Source organism: Pleurodeles waltl, chromosome 6, assembly GCF_031143425.1.
Source record: "Pleurodeles waltl isolate 20211129_DDA chromosome 6, aPleWal1.hap1.20221129, whole genome shotgun sequence".
In the NCBI taxonomy this organism is placed as follows: Eukaryota; Metazoa; Chordata; class Amphibia; order Caudata; family Salamandridae; genus Pleurodeles; species Pleurodeles waltl.
The window spans coordinates 208404899-208428371 of record NC_090445.1 but is presented as its reverse complement, the minus strand read 5'-3'; positions in this window follow the sequence as shown (position 1 = coordinate 208428371).

The window sequence follows — 23473 nt, the reverse complement described above, 5'->3', positions numbered from 1 at the left end:
CCCCTCAACTGGTCTGTTTACTGGCAATATAAAGGGGTCACGATCAAGATTAAAAACATAGTTAAGTGGACAATGAGAATAATGCTCAACCACTTAAAAAAGCCTGGAGTACTGGGAAATTGTCACCTGACCCCTAGGGTCTGGTCAACATGTTTCACGTAAATGTGGTCATTAAAGATCCTCTAACGCTTCATCAGGACCTATATCAAATTAGACTTCTCCTGGCTATATATAGATGAACTCACTAACCTATTATGTATGTGAGAAAAATTAGGTATCAGTCACTTACATTTTGAGTAAACTGTCCCGTCAAAAGTCTCAAACAAAAAACGGGTCGCCCTAGAGAAAATAGAAAGTAGAAATACAAACAAAACTGAAAGCACGGTTAAATGACCAATCACACCCAATGTGGATCTGTGCACAAAGTGATGTCAAACAAAAGAAAACTATGCTTACCCGCCCTCTTCGTGTGGGGGGCCCCTTGGGAAGTAGCACGGTCCAGCCTATTACTTATAGCAGAGGTTAAACGTTGTCAGCACAATGAAAAATATATCTATGTAATTATTATATGCAGTGGAAAATTCCCTCTCACGGATGGTATTAGTGTTGACAATCATCAACATACAATGCAGTGTTAACTCACAATATATTGACATAATTACTAGATAAAGGAAGTGGTAACCACGTGTAGTTTCCTGCTTATCTACAGTAAGTATCTGTCAAATCAGCTGAATCACCAGAATGATCTAATTACTGGTTCAGTACAAACATTCAGTCTTGATCAAGCTGGAGTAAATGTCGGAGGAAAAACAAACCCGATATGAACATATTAGTAGCAGTGAGAAATGATCAATACAGTAAAAATCCTCAAAGCGATGTGCCCAACAGACTTACTTTTAAATAGGCGTCCTCGATTCGGGAAACCTACCCTCGGCGTGCTCTCCCCGGAGACACTGTGCCGAGGTTGAGTCAGGGTATTTAAAGCCCAGTGCGGGTGCTAATTGCTTCTGCGTTGCCTGGAGACTGATTTCATTGAAAGGGGAAACGGACTCGCGAGACTCCAGATGGTGAGCTCGCATCGGCTTTCACTCTGCTAGAATGGCGGCCAAAAATGCTCAAAAATTAGACTTCTACGTCATGGGTATTGAAAAGGAGATATAATGTCAGCAATATGGATAGTGATAACACGTAATAAATTAGAAAAACTCAAACCTAAATCGGGTGACTCCAAGTAATAAGTGGCATCGAGTAGTTCTCTGCTTAGTATGGCGGCCATCTTAAAAGGGTAAAAAGGCTCAACTCAAATAACTTAAGGAGGTAAAGAGGGAACACTTAAACACTAGATATATTTTATAGTACTAGGTCGTGATTAAAACATAACGAAGTGATCCACTGTCAGGATCAAAGCTTATGATTGCAGATAGTATCTCGTGGTCAAATGAGGCTATGAGTCGTAATGGAGAGAGATAGATATCAGGTCCAAGACCCAGAAAGGTTGCAGCTAAGTCCATCGTTAAGGGCATTAGGACGGTTGTTAGACAATAGTCCTAACTTTAATGTGAATAGGTCATTGGTCTCATAAGGCTATTAGCGAGACAAGGCCACCCGAGGGATGTCGTCGTTCAGCCCAATGGTGTTAGTGTGTAATTTAAATACCCAGCGTTGTTCAAGCCTGAACAGTGATTGAGATGAGTCATTAATAAACTTAGGAGCTTCCAAAACAACCCAGCGTAAGTCATCTGGATTATGGGGTTTCTCAAGGAAGTGAGCACATAGTTTGGTGGTTATGCGGCCACATCTGATGTTGCTCCTGTGTTCATTAATCCGTGTCTTGACAGGTCTAGAGGTCATTCCGATGTATCGTAGACCGCATGGACATGTTATCATGTAAACACAATTCTTTGTGTTACAATTGGTATGTTTGGTCAAGTTCCATCGGCCGATGGGTGCCAAGTCGAGTGTTTTAGTCTGTTGTGTCAAAAAACAAACGTTACATTGTCCACATGGATAATGTCCTGACACTGGAGGGAGATTCCAAAGTGTCGACTGGGTCTGGATAGTATTTCTGGGACGGGTATGAATTATCAAGTCCTTGATGTTCTGTGACCGTTTAAAAGCAAATAGAGGTCTAGGAATAGTAAAGCCGCTGCTGCTAAGTATTGACCATCTTTTCAGGATGAATCTCTTGATCTTATTAGACAGAGGGGTAAAGGTGGTAACACATGTCAATGACTTGCTGTTATTCCTAGTGTTCGGTGCGAGTAATGCTTCGCGATTATTATTCCTCGCTCTTTTACGGGCTCGATTGACAATCTCCCTGGGATAGTTGCGTGCTAACAACTTGGTTTGGAGGTCATCAGCCTGGGTATTGTAAGTGTATGTTGAGCTGCAGTTGCGTCTTAGTCTCAAAAATTGGCCAAACGGTAAGTTATCGCGTAAGGATTTGGGATGATGGCTGTCGTATGTGAGAAGGCTATTGCGATCTGTTGGTTTGTGATATGTGCTGGTGATTAATTTACCATTCTGAATGGTAATCAGTAGATCCAAAAAACTAATCTCATTGGTAGTCATTGTTGATGTAAATCTCAAAAAGGGGTTGAGTGTATTGATCCATTCGGTAAAGGTAGAAGCAATATCCAAAGGACCATGCCACACTATCAAAATGTCGTCGATGTAACGACGCCATAATTTGATGTTGGCAAAATATGGATTTGTGGGTGGTAGAATGAATTGTTCCTCAAAATTGTACATGTACAAGCATGCCAGGCTGGGAGCAAAAGTGCTGCCCATACATGTCCCCCTTATCTGGTGATAGAAATCATCCTCAAACTGAAAAAAGTTTTCAGTCATTGCTAGGTGCGCACATTGCATGATGAAGGAAACCGGTGACGTGAGGTCCTCACTATTTTCTAAAAGAGTTGTTTCAACTACCTGTAGGGTTGCATCCTGTGGGATGTTTGTATACAGCGCTTCAACATCCAAAGTGATTAGACCGTGTACATCGACCGTCTCATTAATTAGATCGATCAAATTTAGTACATCCTTGGTGTCTTGTAAATAGGTGGACGATTTTTTGACCAGTGGTTGTAAAAAATGGTCGCAAAATATGGACAAAGGTTCCAAGAGGGAACCAATACCTGACACAATAGGCCGTCCCGGTGGTGGTGAAATGCCTTTATGAATCTTGGGAAGGCAGTAAAAGTATGGAATTTTAGGGTGAAGTGTGTCTAAGAAGGCAGCTTCTTTTGGAGAAATCCAAGTGTTATTAGTTGCTTCAAGTATCATTGACTTAATCTTGGATTGTAATCTAGGGGTAGGATCCCTGTTGATTTTAGCATAGTAAGTATCATCACTGAGTAACCGTAGGCACTCATCCCGGTAATCTCCGGAGTTCATTATCACTATCGCTCCTCCTTTATCAGCCTGTTTAATGACGATAGTGGTATCTTCATTCAGTGTCTTAAGGGCCTGCCTTTCAGTAGTGGAAATATTGATAAAAGGGCGTTTAGGATGTATTGTCGCTACGTCGGTTAAGACCGCTTTCTCGAAGGCTAACACCTCGCATGGAATAGTTGGAGGTGGCGGAGTGAACGTAGATTTAGGCCTGAGTCCCGAGTCGGTCTGGACACTGTCAGATGGTGTATCTGAAAAGTAGAATTGTAATCTAATTTTGCGGAAAAATTGTGAAAGTTCGCAATTTAACCTGAAAAGATCTTCAGTCGGTGTGGGCACAAAGCCCAGACCTCGATTAAGGACCCTGGTTTCTATCACAGAGAGTTGTCTGGTAGAAAGATTCACTACTAGGTTCTCGGGGGTTGGTTCTTCCCCTGGCTTCTGGTGATCATCTGGGGTTCTTCCATGGCCCATTGAACACGTCTGCCTCTGCCTCTTCTTCTGCCTCTGCCTCTGCCCCGGCCTCTGCCTAAAAAAGGCATGTATGGCATAAAAGGGCGAGGTTGGTAGAAGGGATAGGGTGGCTGCCATGGTACATGTTGATTTACAGGGTAAGGGGAGTAGTTATAGAACGGTGGAATGGGTAAATTCTCATCCGTGCTCCATCCATCGGAGGATGAACTATTACTGATTTTGCGTGGTTTTTTGAAAGAAGATTGAGAGTCATCTGATGAGTGCGACTGTCCGTCTGTCTCAAAATCCTCAAGAGTATAGGGATAGATTTTTTCTCGACTAAACCTGGTGATGTCTTTTTGAAGTTTTGTGATCTTTTGGTTCGTCAAAAAGACTTTTGTCTCATTTAGTTCTGTATTGATCTCGGCTAGCCGAGTCTTAAATGCCGCCAGAGTCACGGTGGTTCTTAATGTGCCTTCTAAAGAATTAATCTGGATGGTAATGGAGTCTGCCAACCGTCTGGAAGTATTGATGATAAGTACTAACCAGTCTCTGGTGCATTTCCACGCTATCTGAGCCCAGTCTTTCCTAAATGCAAGATCTTGCAGGAAGATCCTGGGTATATTGGACACTAAAAGGCCATTGGGGGCGATATTGGCTCTCAGGTATTCGGTCATTATAGTCCCGTGCATAACAGTTTTAATAAGGTCACGCTTCAAGGTAGACAATTTGTCCCAATCTTCTTTAAGACTGCCCATAGGAGCTGACCCATCATTGTTTAAAATTGACGGTGTTTGCAAGATTGCTGCAACCATTTCATCGTCAAAACTCAAACCCTGGAAAGTGTCCATTGTGTCGGAGACACTGGGTGAGTATTAATGGCTAATCCCACAGTAAAAAACTGTGCAGAAGTATCGACAAAAAGGAGGGATTGGGAGAATTATAGGTCCAGTGTACGTACTCCCAATATGATAAATGAATGCAAAAAGTACACTGTTCCTAACTCTAGGGTGAACAATTAAAGTTTAGAAGCTAGAGCCCTCACACACCCAAAGGGTGTCATGCTTCATCATCGGGAAGCTCCTCGTCAGACCGGCAGGTGCAATGTCTGACGGGCTCCCCTTTCGGGGGCTCTTTGCCGGAGATCTTTTTATGTATGGTGGCTGCCGTTGAATCAAGAAGGTCAGGCACTCAATATGGCAGGAGAGTAGAGAAAATATTAAGATTGATTAGGGACCCCTCAACTGGTCTGTTTACTGGCAATATAAAGGGGTCACGATCAAGATTAAAAACATAGTTAAGTGGACAATGAGAATAATGCTCAACCACTTAAAAAAGCCTGGAGTACTGGGAAATTGTCACCTGACCCCTAGGGTCTGGTCAACATGTTTCGCGTAAATGTGGTCATTAAAGATCCTCTAACGCTTCATCAGGACCTATATCAAATTAGACTTCTCCTGGCTATATATAGATGAACTCACTAACCTATTATGTATGTGAGAAAAATTAGGTATCAGTCACTTACATTTTGAGTAAACTGTCCCGTCAAAAGTCTCAAACAAAAAACGGGTCGCCCTAGAGAAAATAGAAAGTAGAAATACAAACAAAACTGAAACACGGTTAAATGACCAATCACACCCAATGTGGATCTGTGCACAAAGTGATGTCAAACAAAAGAAAACTATGCTTACCCGCCCTCTTCGTGTGGGGGGCCCCTTGGGAAGTAGCACGGTCCAGCCTATTACTTATAGCAGAGGTTAAACGTTGTCAGCACAATGAAAAATATATCTATGTAATTATTATATGCAGTGGAAAATTCCCTCTCACGGATGGTATTAGTGTTGACAATCATCAACATACAATGCAGTGTTAACTCACAATATATTGACATAATTACTAGATAAAGGAAGTGGTAACCACGTGTAGTTTCCTGCTTATCTACAGTAAGTATCTGTCAAATCAGCTGAATCACCAGAATGATCTAATTACTGGTTCAGTACAAACATTCAGTCTTGATCAAGCTGGAGTAAATGTCGGAGGAAAAACAAACCCGATATGAACATATTAGTAGCAGTGAGAAATGATCAATACAGTAAAAATCCTCAAAGCGATGTGCCCAACAGACTTACTTTTAAATAGGCGTCCTCGATTCGGGAAACCTACCCTCGGCGTGCTCTCCCCGGAGACACTGTGCCGAGGTTGGGTCAGGGTATTTAAAGCCCAGTGCGGGAGCTAATTGCTTCTGCGTTGCCTGGAGACTGATTTCATTGAAAGGGGAAACGGACTCGCGAGACTCCAGATGGTGAGCTCGCATCGGCTTTCACTCTGCTAGAATGGCGGCCAAAAATGCTCAAAAATTAGACTTCTACGTCATGGGTATTGAAAAGGAGATATAATGTCAGCAATATGGATAGTGATAACACGTAATAAATTAGAAAAACTCAAACCTAAATCGGGTGACTCCAAGTAATAAGTGGCATCGAGTAGTTCTCTGCTTAGTATGGCGGCCATCTTAAAAGGGTAAAAAGGCTCAACTCAAATAACTTAAGGAGGTAAAGAGGGAACACTTAAACACTAGATATATTTTATAGTACTAGGTCGTGATTAAAACATAACGAAGTGATCCACTGTCAGGATCAAAGCTTATGATTGCAGATAGTATCTCGTGGTCAAATGAGGCTACGAGTCGTAATGGAGAGAGATAGATATCAGGTCCAAGACCCAGAAAGGTTGCAGCTAAGTCCATCGTTAAGGGCATTAGGACGGTTGTTAGACAATAGTCCTAACTTTAATGTGAATAGGTCATTGGTCTCATAAGGCTATTAGCGAGACAAGGCCACCCAAGGGATGTCGTCGTTCAGCCCAATGGTGTTAGTGTGTAATTTAAATACCCAGCGCTGTTCAAGCCTGAACAGTGATTGAGATGAGTCATTAATAAACTTAGGAGCTTCCAAAACAACCCAGCGTAAGTCATCTGGATTATGGGGTTTCTCAAGGAAGTGAGCACATAGTTTGGTGGTTATGCGGCCACATCTGATGTTGCTCCTGTGTTCATTAATCCGTGTCTATCCCAGGGAGATTGTCAATCGAGCCCGTAAAAGAGCGAGGAATAATAATCGCGAAGCATTACTCGCACCGAACACTAGGAATAACAGCAAGTCATTGACATGTGTTACCACCTTTACCCCTCTGTCTAATAAGATCAAGAGATTCATCCTGAAAAGATGGTCAATACTTAGCAGCAGCGGCTGTACTATTCCTAGACCTCTATTTGCTTTTAAACGGTCACAGAACATCAAGGACTTGATAATTCATACCCGTCCCAGAAATACTATCCAGACCCAGTCGACACTTTGGAATCTCCCTCCAGTGTCAGGACATTATCCATGTGGACAATGTAACGTTTGTTTTTTGACACAACAGACTAAAACACTCGACTTGGCACCCATCGGCCGATGGAACTTGACCAAACATACCAATTGTAACACAAAGAATTGTGTTTACATGATAACATGTCCATGCGGTCTACGATACATCGGAATGACCTCTAGACCTGTCAAGACACGGATTAATGAACACAGGAGCAACATCAGATGTGGCCGCATAACCACCAAACTATGTGCTCACTTCCTTGAGAAACCCCATAATCCAGATGACTTACGCTGGGTTGTTTTGGAAGCTCCTAAGTTTATTAATGACTCATCTCAATCACTGTTCAGGCTTGAACAACGCTGGGTATTTAAATTACACACTAACACCATTGGGCTGAACGACGACATCCCTTGGGTGGCCTTGTCTCGCTAATAGCCTTATGAGACCAATGACCTATTCACATTAAAGTTAGGACTATTGTCTAACAACCGTCCTAATGCCCTTAACGATGGACTTAGCTGCAACCTTTCTGGGTCTTGGACCTGATATCTATCTCTCTCCATTACGACTCGTAGCCTCATTTGACCACGAGATACTATCTGCAATCATAAGCTTTGATCCTGACAGTGGATCACTTCGTTATGTTTTAATCACGACCTAGTACTATAAAATATATCTAGTGTTTAAGTGTTCCCTCTTTACCTCCTTAAGTTATTTGAGTTGAGCCTTTTTACCCTTTTAAGATGGCCGCCATACTAAGCAGAGAACTACTCGATGCCACTTATTACTTGGAGTCACCCGATTTAGGTTTGAGTTTTTCTAATTTATTACGTGTTATCACTATCCATATTGCTGACATTATATCTCCTTTTCAATACCCATGACGTAGAAGTCTAATTTTTGAGCATTTTTGGCCGCCATTCTAGCAGAGTGAAAGCCGATGCGAGCTCACCATCTGGAGTCTCGCGAGTCCGTTTCCCCTTTCAATGAAATCAGTCTCCAGGCAACGCAGAAGCAATTAGCTCCCGCACTGGGCTTTAAATACCCTGACCCAACCTCGGCACAGTGTCTCCGGGGAGAGCACGCCGAGGGTAGGTTTCCCGAATCGAGGACGCCTATTTAAAAGTAAGTCTGTTGGGCACATCGCTTTGAGGATTTTTACTGTATTGATCATTTCTCACTGCTACTAATATGTTCATATCGGGTTTGTTTTTCCTCCGACATTTACTCCAGCTTGATCAAGACTGAATGTTTGTACTGAACCAGTAATTAGATCATTCTGGTGATTCAGCTGATTTGACAGATACTTACTGTAGATAAGCAGGAACCTACACGTGGTTACCACTTCCTTTATCTAGTAATTATGTCAATATATTGTGAGTTAACACTGCATTGTATGTTGATGATTGTCAACACTAATACCATCCGTGAGAGGGAATTTTCCACTGCATATAATAATTACATAGATATATTTTTCATTGTGCTGACAACGTTTAACCTCTGCTATAAGTAATAGGCTGGACCGTGCTACTTCCCAAGGGGCCCCCCACACGAAGAGGGCGGGTAAGCATAGTTTTCTTTTGTTTGACATCACTTTGTGCACAGATCCACATTGGGTGTGATTGGTCATTTAACCGTGCTTTCAGTTTTGTTTGTATTTCTACTTTCTATTTTCTCTAGGGCGACCCGTTTTTTGTTTGAGACTTTTGACGGGACAGTTTACTCAAAATGTAAGTGACTGATACCTAATTTTTCTCACATACATAATAGGTTAGTGAGTTCATCTATATATAGCCAGGAGAAGTCTAATTTGATATAGGTCCTGATGAAGCGTTAGAGGATCTTTAATGACCACATTTACGCGAAACATTTTGACCAGACCCTAGGGGTCAGGTGACAATTTCCCAGTACTCCAGGCTTTTTTAAGTGGTTGAGCATTATTCTCATTGTCCACTTAACTATGTTTTTAATCTTGATCGTGACCCCTTTATATTGCCAGTAAACAGACCAGTTGAGGGGTCCCTAATCAATCTTAATATTTTCTCTACTCTCCTGCCATATTGAGTGCCTGACCTTCTTGATTCAACGGCAGCCACCATACATAAAAAGATCTCCGGCAAAGAGCCCCCGAAAGGGGAGCCCGTCAGACATTGCACCTGCCGGTCTGACGAGGAGCTTCCCGATGATGAAGCATGACACCCTTTGGGTGTGTGAGGGCTCTAGCTTCTAAACTTTAATTGTTCACCCTAGAGTTAGGAACAGTGTACTTTTTGCATTCATATTACGAGGCTGCACACCGCCAAGGTTTCCGCAGCGGTCAAACCACCACGGAAACCCTAGTGGAAACCAACAGTATAAAATGAGACACTCACCTTCAGGAAGCCAAACCCATCCGGAGCCACCAAGGAACCAGAACGACACGTCTTCCCTCTGCTCGCCCAATGACTCCGGAACCAGCAATGATGACAAAATCCAAAGTATCTACACACACACAACATACACTTGGGGAATGGGTGACGAGGGCAAAACACACAGGTAACCTCACACTGACACGCATACACACACAGCCACATACACACATGCACATACATAGAACACACACTGCTGCCATCACACAGACACACACACGGCTGGAACGCACACCAACTCCCAGATACATAGCACCAGCACAGTTACACACAACAATACACAACACCACCAGACGACACAACTACACCACAACAGTAACACCACAGAAACACTGTTAAGCACCCACAATAGACACCTCCACTTGGCAAATCAAACATGCAACACAACGTAACAACACCAGAAGACGAACACACACAATCACACATCCTAACAACAAGGCATACCTCATACCCCGCAAGCACAAGTCACAACGGATCTGATACCATTCCCCACACACACTCACTCACATAGTACAACCAAACAAAGGCACACAACACTGCAAATAACACATGTCAACACTAGCACCACACAATACCAACACAATTACATGTCCCCAACATACATATGCCCATCACACAATACACACCTGTAGGAGGCTGGCCTGGCTTATAGTGGGTACCTTGTGGTACTTACACCCTGTGCCAGGTCCAGTTATCCCTTATTAGTAGAATAGAGGTGTTTCTAGCAGCTTAGGCTGATAGAATGTAGCTATGGCAAAGCTTAGGGTGAACGAGGAGACATACAAAGCTCCTACTATACCACTTATATCATATAGCACAATATTATAAGAAAACACAATACTCAGAGTTACTAAACATAAAGGTACTTTATTTTTATGACAATATGCCACAAGTATCTCAGTGAGTACCCTCAGTAAGAAGGTAAGTAATTTACACAAGTTATATATACACAAACCCAAAACAGGTAAGTAAGAGTAAGAAAAGTAATGCAAACAGTGTAGAATTACGATAGGATGCAATAGGCAAACATAGGTCTAGGGGCAGTACAAACCATATACTCCAAAAGTGGAATGCGAATCAAGAAGGGACCCCAGATCTATGAGAGCTTGTAGAGGGTCGATGGGACTGTAAGACAACAGACAGGGTGTCCAAGATACCTCACCCCAAGACCCTGAAAAGTAGGAGTAAAGTACAACTACTACCCCAAAAGAACACAATAGTCATGATAGGAGGATTCTGCAAGGACCACAAATACCAGCAAAGCAATGAAGACGGATTCCTGGACCTGAGGACCTGCAAGGCAAGGGGACCAAGTCCAAGAGTCGCAATAGTGTCCGGGGGGGGGCAGGAGCCCAGGAAACCCCGGATGAAGGTGCAAGGAAGCTGCCTCTGGATGGAAGAAGCTTAGGATTCTGCAACAACGAAGAGAGCTAGGAACTTCTCCTTTGGAGGGAAGATGTCCCACAGCGTGCTGAAGGTTGCAGAAGTGTTCCCACGCAAAAATACTAGCTGCAAGGGTTGTGGCAGAGGTTTTTGTCTGCTGCTGGGGACCAGGAAAGACCAGGATGTAGCCCCTTGGAGGAGGAGACAGAGAGGGTACTCAGCAAATCAGAGAGTTCCCACAGAAGCAAGCAGCACCCGCAGAAGTACCGAAGCAGGCACTTAGAAGATTTGTGAACCAGAGCTGGACAGAGTCACAAAGGAGGGTCCCACGACGTCGGAGGCCAACTCAGAGGGTTGAGCACTGCAGGACTGAGTGCTGGGGACCCAGGCTAGGCTGTGCATGAAGGAATCCTTGGAGGAGTGCACAGAAGCCGGAGCAGCTGCAAATCACGCAGTACACAGGTTTGCAGTCTAGCGTGGGGAGGCAGGGACTTACCTCCACCAAACTTGGACAGAAGGATCACTGGACTGTGGGTGTCACATGGATAGAGTTCCTGTGTTCCAGGGACCATGCTCGTCTGGATGAGAGTGGACCCAGAGGACCAGTGATGCAGTCTTTTGGTGCCTGCGTTAGCAAGGGGAAGATTCCGTCGACCCACAGGAGATTTCTTCTTGGCTTCCAGTGCAGGGTGAAGGCAGATGACCCCCAGAGCATGCACAACCAGGAAACAGTTGAGAAAGCCGGCAGGATGAGGCGCTACAATGTTGCTGGTAGTCGTCATGCTACTTTGTTGCAGTTTTGCGGGTGTCCTGGAGCAGTCAGCGGTCAATCCTTGGCAGAAGTCAAAGAGGGAAGTGCAGAGGAACTCTAGTGAGCTCTTGCATTCGTTATCTGAAGAATTCCCCAGAGGAGATACCCTAAATAGCCAGAAAAGGAGGTTTGGCTACCAAGAAAGGAGGATTGGCTACCAAGAGAGGTAAGAGCCTATCAGAGGGGGTCTCTGACGTCACCTGCTGGCACTGGCCACTCAGAGCAGTCCAGTGTGCCCCCAACACCTCTGTTTCCAAGATGGCAGAGCTCTGGGACACACTGGAGGAGCTCTGGGCACCTCCCCTGGGAGGTACTGGTCAGGTGAGTGGTCACCTCCCTTTCCTTTGTCTAGTTTTGCACCAGAGCAGGGCTGGGGGATCCCTGAACTGGTGTAGACTGGCTTATACAGAGAGGGGCACTATCTGTGCCTATCAAAGTATTTCCAGAGGCTGGGGGAGGCTACTCCTCCCCAGCCCTTCACACCTATTTCCAAAGGGATGGGGTGTAACACCCTCTCTCAGAGGAAATCCTTTGTTGTGCCTTCCTGGGATGGGGCTGCCGAGAACCCAGGAGGGCAGAATCCTGTCTGAGGGGTTGGCAGCAGCAGCAGCTGAAGCGGAAACCCCGGAAAGGCAGTTTGGCAGCACCCGGGTTCTGTGCTAGAGACCCGGGGGATCATGGAATTGTCCCCCCAATACCAGAATTGTATTGAGGGACACTCGTATTGGGGGGACAATTCCATAATCTTATACATGTTATATGGCCATGTTCGGAGTTACCATTGTGACACTATCCATGTGACTCTACATATAGGTAGTGACCTATGTATAGTGCACGCGTGTAATGGTGTCCCCGCACTCACAAAGACCAGGGAATTTGCCCTGAACGATGTGGGGGCACCTTGGCTAGTGCCAGGGTGCCCACACACTAAGTTACTTGGCACCCAACCTTCACCCAGTGACTTAGGTGACTTATAAGTTACTTATGTGCAGCGAAAAATGGCTGTGAAATAACTTGGACGTTATTTCACTCAGGCTGCAGTGGCAGGCCTGTGAAAGAATTGTCTGAGCTCCCTATGGGTGGCAAAAGAAATGCAGCAGCCCATAGGGATCTCCTGGAGCCCCAATACCCTGGTTACCTAAGTACCATATACAAGGGAATTATATGGGTGTACCAGTGTGCCAATGAGAATTGGTAAATTTAGTCACTAGCCTGCAGTGACAAATTTAGAAAGCAGAGAGAGCATAAACACTGAGGTTCTGGTTAGCAGAGCCTCAGTGATACAGTTACCACACAGGGAACACATACAGTGCACATACCATGAGCACTGGGGTCCTGCCTAGCAGGATCCCAGTGACACAAGGGCTAAAACATACATACATACAGTGAAAATGGGGGTAACATGCCAGGCAAGATGGTACTTTCCTACAACACCCATCACTGCGGGACAAGAACAAAGCACACAACCACACATGCTGCCCAGACACAACTGACACAAAATGTACTCACACGCAAACAACAGCAGCCAAGACCAAAACAGCCCTAAGAAAATAAAGGCAGGACAAAGATGTAACCTTCAAATTAACAACTGGTTGGTCCAGATATATATAAATAATTGAATAAAAATACATACATAAATATATACAAAAATAAAGGCCACAGGCCATTCCAAACAGATATGTGCAACATGCACATATGCCACTTGTAAGTGCTCCAACTTGACTCCTGACTGCCATTTAACCTCCACAGGTAGGGGCATCAAGGGGGCAGGCAGGCATCTCAGGAATTAGTGGGGAGGCAATGGGGGCGGGGTAGGGCTCAGAGTTGGGAGGAGGACCTTTGGGCTTGGGTTTGGGAGGGGGAACTTAGGTCAAGGCTTAGGGGAGGGCCTGGGAACTCTTCAGAGGGGGTCGACTTCTTGGTGGGGAAGGGGCATGGGTACTTGCAGGGTGGGGCAGGGGAGGTCTTGGAGGTGGAAGGGCTGGACTAGAGGAGGGACACAAAGCATTTTGGGGCCACACAGGGTGGGAGAGGAGTAGGGAAAAGGTTAATCTCCAAGAGGAAACATTTCTTAGACACAACAGGGACGGTTATGGCAAAAGGGTTTGGGTGTGGAGGGAGTGGTTGTCGGAGGTGGTTTGGTGGATGTCTTGGGTGCATGTGTGTGCGAGGTATGCGTGTGGGTGTTGTGTTGTGAGGGGGTGATGGTTGCCACTGATTGTGTGTGCGAGTGTTGTGTGTATTGTGTTCGTTGTACTGATGTGAGGTGTGTGCTGAGTGAGCTGTGTACGTGTTCCTATGGTGTAAAAGTGCTAAATCTATCTTATTGGCTTCTCTGAGTATGTGTATGGTATTCTGTTTGCAAAGGACTGTGGTTTGTCTAAGGGTGTGTTATATAGTGCAGTGAGTAGGTGTGTCTGGTGTGTGTATGTGTGTCAGGGTTGGGATATTCAAACTATCCAATGTGGTGTGGTGTTCTGAGTGATGTGGGTTCTGACCGTGGCTGGTCGGACCACGAATGGTTTTCCACCATGGAAGAACCGCTGTAGTTATTTGTGGCTTGTAATCTAGTGGGTGGTATTTTGTCGGGCTGGCAGTGCTGGTGGTGGGACCTCCTCTTTTCCGTCCTTCAGTGTCCTGGCGGTTTTGGATTTTTGGCTGTTTTTTGTCGGCCTTCACTATGTGAGTCGTAATACAGTGGTTGGATTACTGCTTGCATGGCAGTCTTTTTGCGGCCACCACCGCAGCGGTCTTACCTTCAGACCGCCAAACTCGTAATGAGGCCTTAAAGCCCATATTTATACTTTTTTAACACCGAATTTGTGCTGCTTTTTGATGCAAAAGTGGCACAAACTTACAAGCAACGACGCAAATGCAGCGCTAAATAAGTATAAATGTGGGCCTACGTCTTTAATAATTTTCAAAAATTCATGTATCCAGGATTAAGAATATCAAGATTGGCCAAGTCCTAAAACCACAGAGACGGTTGGAGGGTCAAAGATGACAAGCACGTAGAGCAAGCCACTTTTTGAAAATTTAGTTATCAGTTTAACATGACAAATGAGGTATAAGCAACTAATAAACAGTACTGAACATATACGTTCCAGAGAAAATCAAGGCACTGCACAAAGGATAAGCACATTGTAGTATAATTTTATATCAAAATGCAATAACTTCCATCCAATATGAAGAACTTGGAGTACAATGTGATCAGTCTGGGTACCTATCTGACAGAAGGCTATATTTACATCATAGCGGTTATTCTGACATTTGCGGTAAATACAGAATACCGCTGCGCTGACTGCTGCCATGATACCGCCGCAAAGGCGAACATCCGTCTGCCAGATTATGATACATACACACAAAACCGAGAGAAAAAATCCACAACCACAAATCCTCCAGACCCACTGAACGTGATAAACTGTCGGTACTACCACCCATACCGTTACGTTACCAAAACAACGCCCTCCAAATAATGACCCATAAATCACCACAGCAGACATTCAATGGTGGTAAACCATTGGCCACCCAAATACAAAACAAGACAACATTGGCCAGCACCAAAAAACCCACACCTCACACAAATACACACACACCACACACACACCAACAGCACTATAAAACACACACCCACACCACCCACAATCCTTTGCAAACACAAGAAGATTGCTACACTCTGCCACGCCAATCCTAGAGAGAACTTCACACACATATCACAACTACCCATTCATCTGTCACACACCACACTCCACACAACACCCATGTCCCCACAAAGGCACCCCTGGTTTACTGATGAGGAGTTGCGGGTCATGGTGGAGGAAATAGTCAGGGTAGGGCCACAGCTGTTTGAAGCACAGGTACAGCAGATCTCCATTGCCAGGAAGATGGAGCTATGGTGGAGAATCGTGGACAGGGTGAACGCCGTGGGGCTACATCCACGCACAAGGGGCGACATAAGGAAGAGGTGGAACGGCCTATTGGGAAAGGTGTGTTCGATTGCAGCAAGGCACCAGCTCGGCATCAGGAGGACAGGTGGTGGACCCCGACCTCCTCCCCCACAGCTGACAGCATGGAAGGAGTAAGTCTTGGCAATACTGCATCCTGAGGGACTCACTGGAGTGGCCGGAAGACTGGACACTAGTGAGTCAACATTACTACCTATCACTCCCCCATACCTGCATGCCACCACGACCCCTCACCCTGACACCCATCACCCCACCCCATTCCATCCCACACAATGCACCTCCCCAATTACCAATATGAAATGCCAAGCCCTGCATGCCATACCCACTGCTTGCACATCCCTTCCAGCCCTGCATGTACACCCACCACCAATACGTGCGCAGCGTGGAGAACTAACAATCCCACAATCCATCTCCATACACAACCAAAGGTGGTAGGACAACAGCAATAACATTGGGAAAGCTAGTGATGCGGAATATGTCACAGACATGTAGCATAATACACCACTTACATCCCCACAGGTGCCCCAACCAATGTCAGCGGCAAGGAGGTGCTACGGCTACCCTGTCCCCCACTAGAAGATGCCCCCAGGGATGACAGCAACTCAGGAGTTCTGGATCTGGATGAACTCCCTGGCCCATCTGGGATCACTGGTTAGTCGGCTACCCCATCCCACAGCGAGTTCACTACAGTGCCCCCACCCATTAGAATCCAACACCACAGCAGCCACCCAACGTCCCCAGATCTCTGTCCCCAGGACACGTCAATCAGTAGTGTGCCCACCTGTACAGGGACCCCAGTCCACACCTCACAGGAGAGACAATGAGGGTCCTGGGGTCAGTGGGAGTGGGCACACTGTTCAGGGAACACAGGCACAGGGGGCCAGAGACAGTCGAGGACGGCTGTGCGCCAGGGGGAGGACAAGCCCAGGGAACCGACTGCCCTGGAGGCACTCACTAATGTCCTGAGGGCATACCAACAATCCCAGGACGGGATGGGTCAGGTGTTAAACATCATGCAGGAGAACCAGCAGCTGCAGGGGGAACACCACCAGGAGATCCAGCAAGAATTACAGGCCTTGAATACACCATGGACTCCATTGCGGGGGTTATTGGGGACCTGGCCAACATCATGCGGGAGTACACAGCACACCAGTGGGCCCCTACAACTGACCAGCTCTCCACATCTGCTGCAGCTAGTGGACAGGAGGCCCTGCCACAGGACCCACAGGCCACCAGCACCCCTCCCCTTGCATAAGGTGAACCATCCCGCAAATGTTCCCTGCGACCCAGACAGACACCAGAGACAGTTGCCAAGACCAAGACCACCGCTAGGAAATGAGCCCATCCTGAATGTCCCCCTTGTGTTCCACTGTGTCACCTTGTCCACTTTGAACTGTCATTGCTCCCCTTCCTATGGCTCCTTGGACACTGAAATTGTGCAAGAAACAAACTGGCCCACTACACTGGACTTTTCCCAACCATCATCCCACTCTATTGCACTTTGCATTGTATACCAGAATAATTATTAAACACCCTTGGACATAATTTGAGTAATAGTGCTTAATCTGAAGTAAATGTACAATGTATTGAACTGTATTGGACTGCATGGTCCTGTGCAAATGTCTATATGTGTCTCAGCAGTCTGTACACTTCACAACATCGCACTGTGTAACCATACCAACATCTGCAATATGGGAAGGCATAGGTGACAGTCAGTTGGGATGCAAAGGTAGTGACTGGCATTATGCTACAGCCACACAACACTTAAATGCAGAAATGTTTAGTTCAACAGTCTTACCTGAGTGTCATTAGAAGTACTGCTGTATCACATGTGTCCTGTTGTCCACATCCTCCTTCTCGTCTTCCTCCTCACTGTCCTCAATTTCCACTGCTGTCACAGGTGCATTGTCATCCCCCTCCTCCTGCAGATAAGGCGCATGGCATCTGAGGGTCAAGTTGTGCAACATGCAGCACACAACAACAATCTTGCAGACCTTCTCAGGGGAGTAGGATAGGGACCCACCTGTCAGAGGGAGGCACCTGAACCTGGCTTTAAGGAAACCGAAGGTCCTTTCAACAATCCTCCTGGTACGCCCATGAACATCATTGTACCTATTCTTAGCCCCTGTTCTCGGATTCCGATCAGTGGTCAAGAGCCAGGACAGTTTTGGGTAGCCAGAATGACCTGCAAGAAGTGAGAGGCACACATTAGGCTTGCACAATGGCATTGGGTATGACTCCTGAAGGCATACACTGACATACATTGGGTGGGGACTCAGGCTCACTACACTCTGTGCCTCTGTAGTTGTGTCATCAGCTATGAGATGCTACTATTCCTCCGGACAAAGACATTATGCACTGACCAAGGATACTTGGCAGTGACGTGGGAGATGTACTGGTCAGCAAGGCACACCATCTGGACATTGAGTGAGTGGAAACTCTTCCTATTCCTGTACACCTGTGCATTGGCCCGGGGGAGGTGGGGGAGAACTAAGGCAATATGGGTCCCGTCAATGGCCCCAATAACATGTGGTATATGTCCCATTGCATAGAATACAGCCTTCACAGTGGGCATTTCATCTACCTGGGGGAATGCAATGTAGCTGCACATGTGTTTGAGCAAGGATGCCAAAACCCTTGCAAACACAATAGAGAACATTGGCTGTGACATTCCTGCAGCCAGGCCCATTGTCACCTGTAAAGAGCCTGTTGCCAGGAAATGGAGCACTAATCGTACCTGCACAAGAGGTGGGATTTGTGTTGTGCAATGGATAGCAGGTAGCAGATTAGGCTCCAGTTGTGCATACAGCTCTGTGATTGTGGCATTTCCCAGACAAAAGGTGAGTATGATGTGCTTGTCCTCCAGTGTAGCCAAGTCCACAAGGGGTCTGTACACGGGCGCTTGCCTCCTTCTCCTATTGCTCTACAGTGGTTCGTACCTAAGGGACCCAAAAGTAAGAAGGGTGTGACAACAGGAACTATGGACACACTACATCAGTGTACACAGAGTATGTTTTATGTTGGACACAGGAATTGTCTAGATGTGTACATTTGACACCAGTGATGCACTTTTAAATCAGTACATGTGTACTAGCAGTAGAAAATAGCAACCGCCTGTCCTGTATGCAGGGACAGGTGGAAGTGACTTCACTCCACTGGCGTTAGGCATCATGGCGGAAGGTGGTCTGCACCGCTGTGCAATTCCTCATTGTCTGACATGGACCTCTGTGGAATATAGGAACCAATGATGATCAACGCCGTCGATGGCGGTAATGGCGGATGGCGGTCTGCACCGCTGTGCAATTCCTCATTGTCTGACATGGACCTCTATGGAGTATAGGAACCAATGATGATCAACGCCGTCGATGACGGTGTTCAGCGCCACTGACTTGACCGCCATTTTCTATCTATCACTTCACTTGATTCCTGTCTTTTCACAGGACCACATCTCCACTGCGTGTGCTGCTGTGACCTGTGTGCGGAACCTGCCATGGCCCACGCAATAGGGGAAAGGGCCCTATCCTTCAAGTCAGAGGAGTTGGTGAGGCTTGTGAATGGGGTCCTACCTCTGTATGGACAGTTGTATAGGCCTCTAGACCAACAAGTGAGTACATCATGGGTACATTGCATGCAACATGACTGCATGTAGATGTGTGTGTGTGCTGGCAGTGTGACAGTTGGAGGCGGTATGGCTGGTGGCAGTGTTAATGCAGTGGTATGGGTCATGTGTGTGCCTGATGAGCGGCAAATGTAGGCCATATGTGTGACAAGCTGGCTTGCCTGGTTCATGGTGTCCCTCTGTTTGTGTTTCCTCTGCAGGTCAGCATCCATCAGAAGAAGGGGTTGCCTGGGGGTCCATGGCTGGCGGAGCACCCACTGCAGGAAATGGTGGGAGGACCTGAGATGCTGGGCCTGGAAGACCACAGATGCCCAGCTGGGTACGGCCTCCCAATGAGGGAGGGGTGCCTGTCGGAACCTGACCCCCCTGATGGCCCGCATACTGGCGGTGGCCTACCCAGAGCTGGACAGGCGCTTGAGGGCATCACAGCAGACACAAGGGGGTGAGTACAATGAGTGTGACAACCATCTTTGTTGCGTGGCAGAGGATTTGGGTGTACGGTTGTAGTCAGTGGATGCCCCAATATGCCAGCTTAGACATTGCTGTGTGGTCCAGCTTAGGTATTTTGGGTGTAATGCATATTTTAGATGGCTAGGTGGGAGCTGGCTTTCCATGTCAAACAGCCCTTAGTTGCTCCCAGTTGGTGTGCAGATGGCAGTGTTTGGCTCCTACCTGCTGTGGTACCTAGCCAATGGTATGCAAGTGTGGTTCATACTGCCCATTCTTAGTCCCTGTGTGTGATAGTGATTTGTATGCCATCTGTGCTGTTGGTGCTGTGATTGACCCTGTGCTCCTTTTCTTTCTCCACTCCTCTCCTTTTGTCATCTTGTCCATGTATGCATTAGCATCATCTGCAGAAGGATCAGGGGCATTGACAAGTGAGGGACCTGCAGCCCATGGGACCCAGGAGGCAGAGTCCACCGGCGCAGAGGGGACCAGTGGGACAGAGTGCAAGGGGAGCACCACAGGGGTGACAGGAGATGATTCAACTGACTCTGATTCCTCCTCTGATGGGAGCTCTGGTGGCGGACCCCTCTGGGACCACACCCAGCTGCAGGTTCTACCACCACCCCCCCTGCCTTCTCAGTAGCCCCCCACCGAGTTGCCTGTGCCCACTGACCCAGGAGGGTGGGCATCTCCTTTGCCCCAGGCACCTCAGGCTCTGCCCCAGTCAGCCATGCTGCCCTCAGTGAGGAGGCTATTGACCTCCTGAGATCCATCTCTGTAGGGCAGTCAACCATAGTAAATGCTATCCAGGGGCTGGCATCCCAGATGCAGCAATGCAATGCCTTCCTGGAGGCATTCACAGTGGCTTGGCGGCCCTACAGAGATTGTTTCAGGCTCTGGCCTCCTCCCTGATGGCAGCCAGTGTCCCTGTTTCTTCCATCCCCCCTCCACTACCACTTCCCAGTCCCAGTCTCCTCACCCAAAGCCCATACCACGCACACATACTGACAAGCATTCACCCGAAACAACAGACAAGACTCACACAGACAAACACAGGCAGCACACTACAGTCAACAAACACTCACACAGCCAACACAGATGCACACACAACATCATCCACTGCCTCCACTGTCTCCCCCTCCTCCTCCTCCCTCACAGTCACATCAGCACTCACACTTGCATGCACTGCATCAACAGTCCCAGATCCTGCCAACTATACAGCCTTACCAACAGTCACCACAACCTCATCACCACTTCATGCAGCACACCCACCTCACTTGCAGACACCACCACAACATCAATCCACACATCCTGTTTGACCTCCCCCACCCTGTCTGCCCCCCTCCAAAGACACACAAATGCTTGCACTCAGACCCCCTACAGCCATCAACCTCACACACACACACTGTCCATGCGCCTGCACCCAATTCCAGCACACATCCTACTCCTCCTACAACCGCTCCCTCTACCTCCACTCCCATACCTCCTCCCACAACCCGCCCCATTGGTCCTAAGAAGCTTTTTCTTTCCTTTCCTTTCCTGCCTTTACCTCTTCCCTCCCCATCCCCCCGTCCTGCCTGTAAGAGAAAGGTCCCACCCCCGCAGCCCAGTACCTCCAGCACCAAGTTAGCCCTGTTCCACCCCCAAAGACTTCAGCTGCTGCTAAGGGGCACATGAGTGGAACTCCTGCCCCCCGCCCCAAGCCCACTCCTCTGCCCCCAAAACGGAATGGTAAAGTGCCGTCTCCTCCCAAACCCAAACCTGAGGACCTTCCTCCCAAAAAAAAGTCCCCCCACCCCATGAGGTGCCTGCCTATTTCCAACATGATGCCCCTGCAAAGTGGAGTCCTGATGTTGTCAGGAGTCAAGTTGGGGTTTGGACTTTGCCCTGTGGGCATATTCAGACTTTGAACTGGCCATTAGCCCTGCATGTGAATATGCATTTTTGTTAATTTTTGGATTTGGGCTCTTCATCTTACTGGATTTCCTTGCTCCTGGGTTCTGTAACTGTCGATTAACTCTACAGATGGTTCTGGGTGTGTGGTGTGTGTGTATGGTGTGTGTTGTGTGTGTGAGTGTGTGTGTCACTCTCCCCTCCCTTCCTTCCTCCCTTGTGTGCTAGGCGGCTGTACTCACCGTCGACGTCTTTGTCAGAGTTAGTGCTCCAGGACCGCCATGGTGTGGTACAGCAATGGGAAGGCTTGCAGTTCTGGTTCCATGGCGGCCGCAGACTCCTCTGTGTCCCTGGAGCTAAGTGTCTCCTTTTATATGATGTGTTTCTGCCAGGCTTTTGGGGGTGTTGCTCCCGCCATGGAAATCCTGGCGGTGTGCTATGTCATAATGTGGTGGGCAGATCCTTGTCTTCTGCCTGCCTGGAGATTGCTACCACCGTGTTCAGTGGTCGTACTGCACTGGCGGTTGGGGTGGTACATTGGCTGTGTATGGGAGTGATCACCCCCATGGTCATTATTTGGTAGTCATTACCGCTGGCCTGGAGAATGTACTACCTCCATGGCCGGCATGGCGGTCACCTGACCGCCAATGTAATAATGACCACCAGAGTGCTCTATGGAATTTCATGCGGGGACACTGCTGTGGAAAGACTGGTGGATAGCCAGTGCCGGGGCCACAGGGGGGGCCATGTACTGCCCATGACATGGACAGTGCAGGGGCATCCTTGCATAGCACCATCGGAATGCACACTGTCTGCTTGCATTGCAATGGTGCTGGTGTGCTATGGTATTGGCATTAGCTCCCATAAGGGAGCCGAGACCAATACCTTAGCACTGTCACTGTTCCCATCGGGCAGCCCAGCGGGAACCTCATAATACAATGTTCCTGTAGTCAGCCCTGCAGGATCATTGTAATGCGGTTGTGGGACGCCATTGTAATACGGTCGGGAGACACCACCGCAATGGTGGTGGCGTCCTTCTCTCGAGTTTGGCAGTCGGCTTGTTAACATCGACTGTATCTAGAGTTCCCTCAGCCCACGCTCCAACAAACCTTTAGGGGTATAGCAAACCCTATGTATTGACGTAACAGCCTATGTCTGTGGTTCAGCAGTATTTCACCAGTTTGGGTACATTTTTGTCAACCCAACAGTCTGCGACTGTGATATTGATTCAATTTCAATGTTAACAAAAGTGCATCCTGAGTTTGTCTGAATCGAAGGATTAACCAGACAGTGAAGGTTATGGGAGTAAGGGATCTCCTTGCCTGCCCTTGCAAATATTACCTAAAGTATTTAACTTACAAAGGATTATTGTACTATTCCCAGTCCATCCTATAAAATAGTAAGGTAAGTGTTGGACTGTGGAGGGGTTATATTTACTATTCACACTCTAGTACCCAGAACAGTATGGAAAGTGTTGGACTGTGGAGGGGATGAATTTACTATTCCTCTGTCAGTCCACACAACAGTAGGGAAGGTGTTGGAGTCTGGAGGGGATGGATTTACTATCACTATTACTATTTACTCCACTTTAAGGAACAGTACAGAAAATATATGACTTTGAAGGGACTACAAATGCAATTCCACCTCCTAATAATTTTGTACAAAACAGGTAAATATCTTAAATTAAATAAAAAATGAAATCATATTCCGAATACAAATTCCATATTAT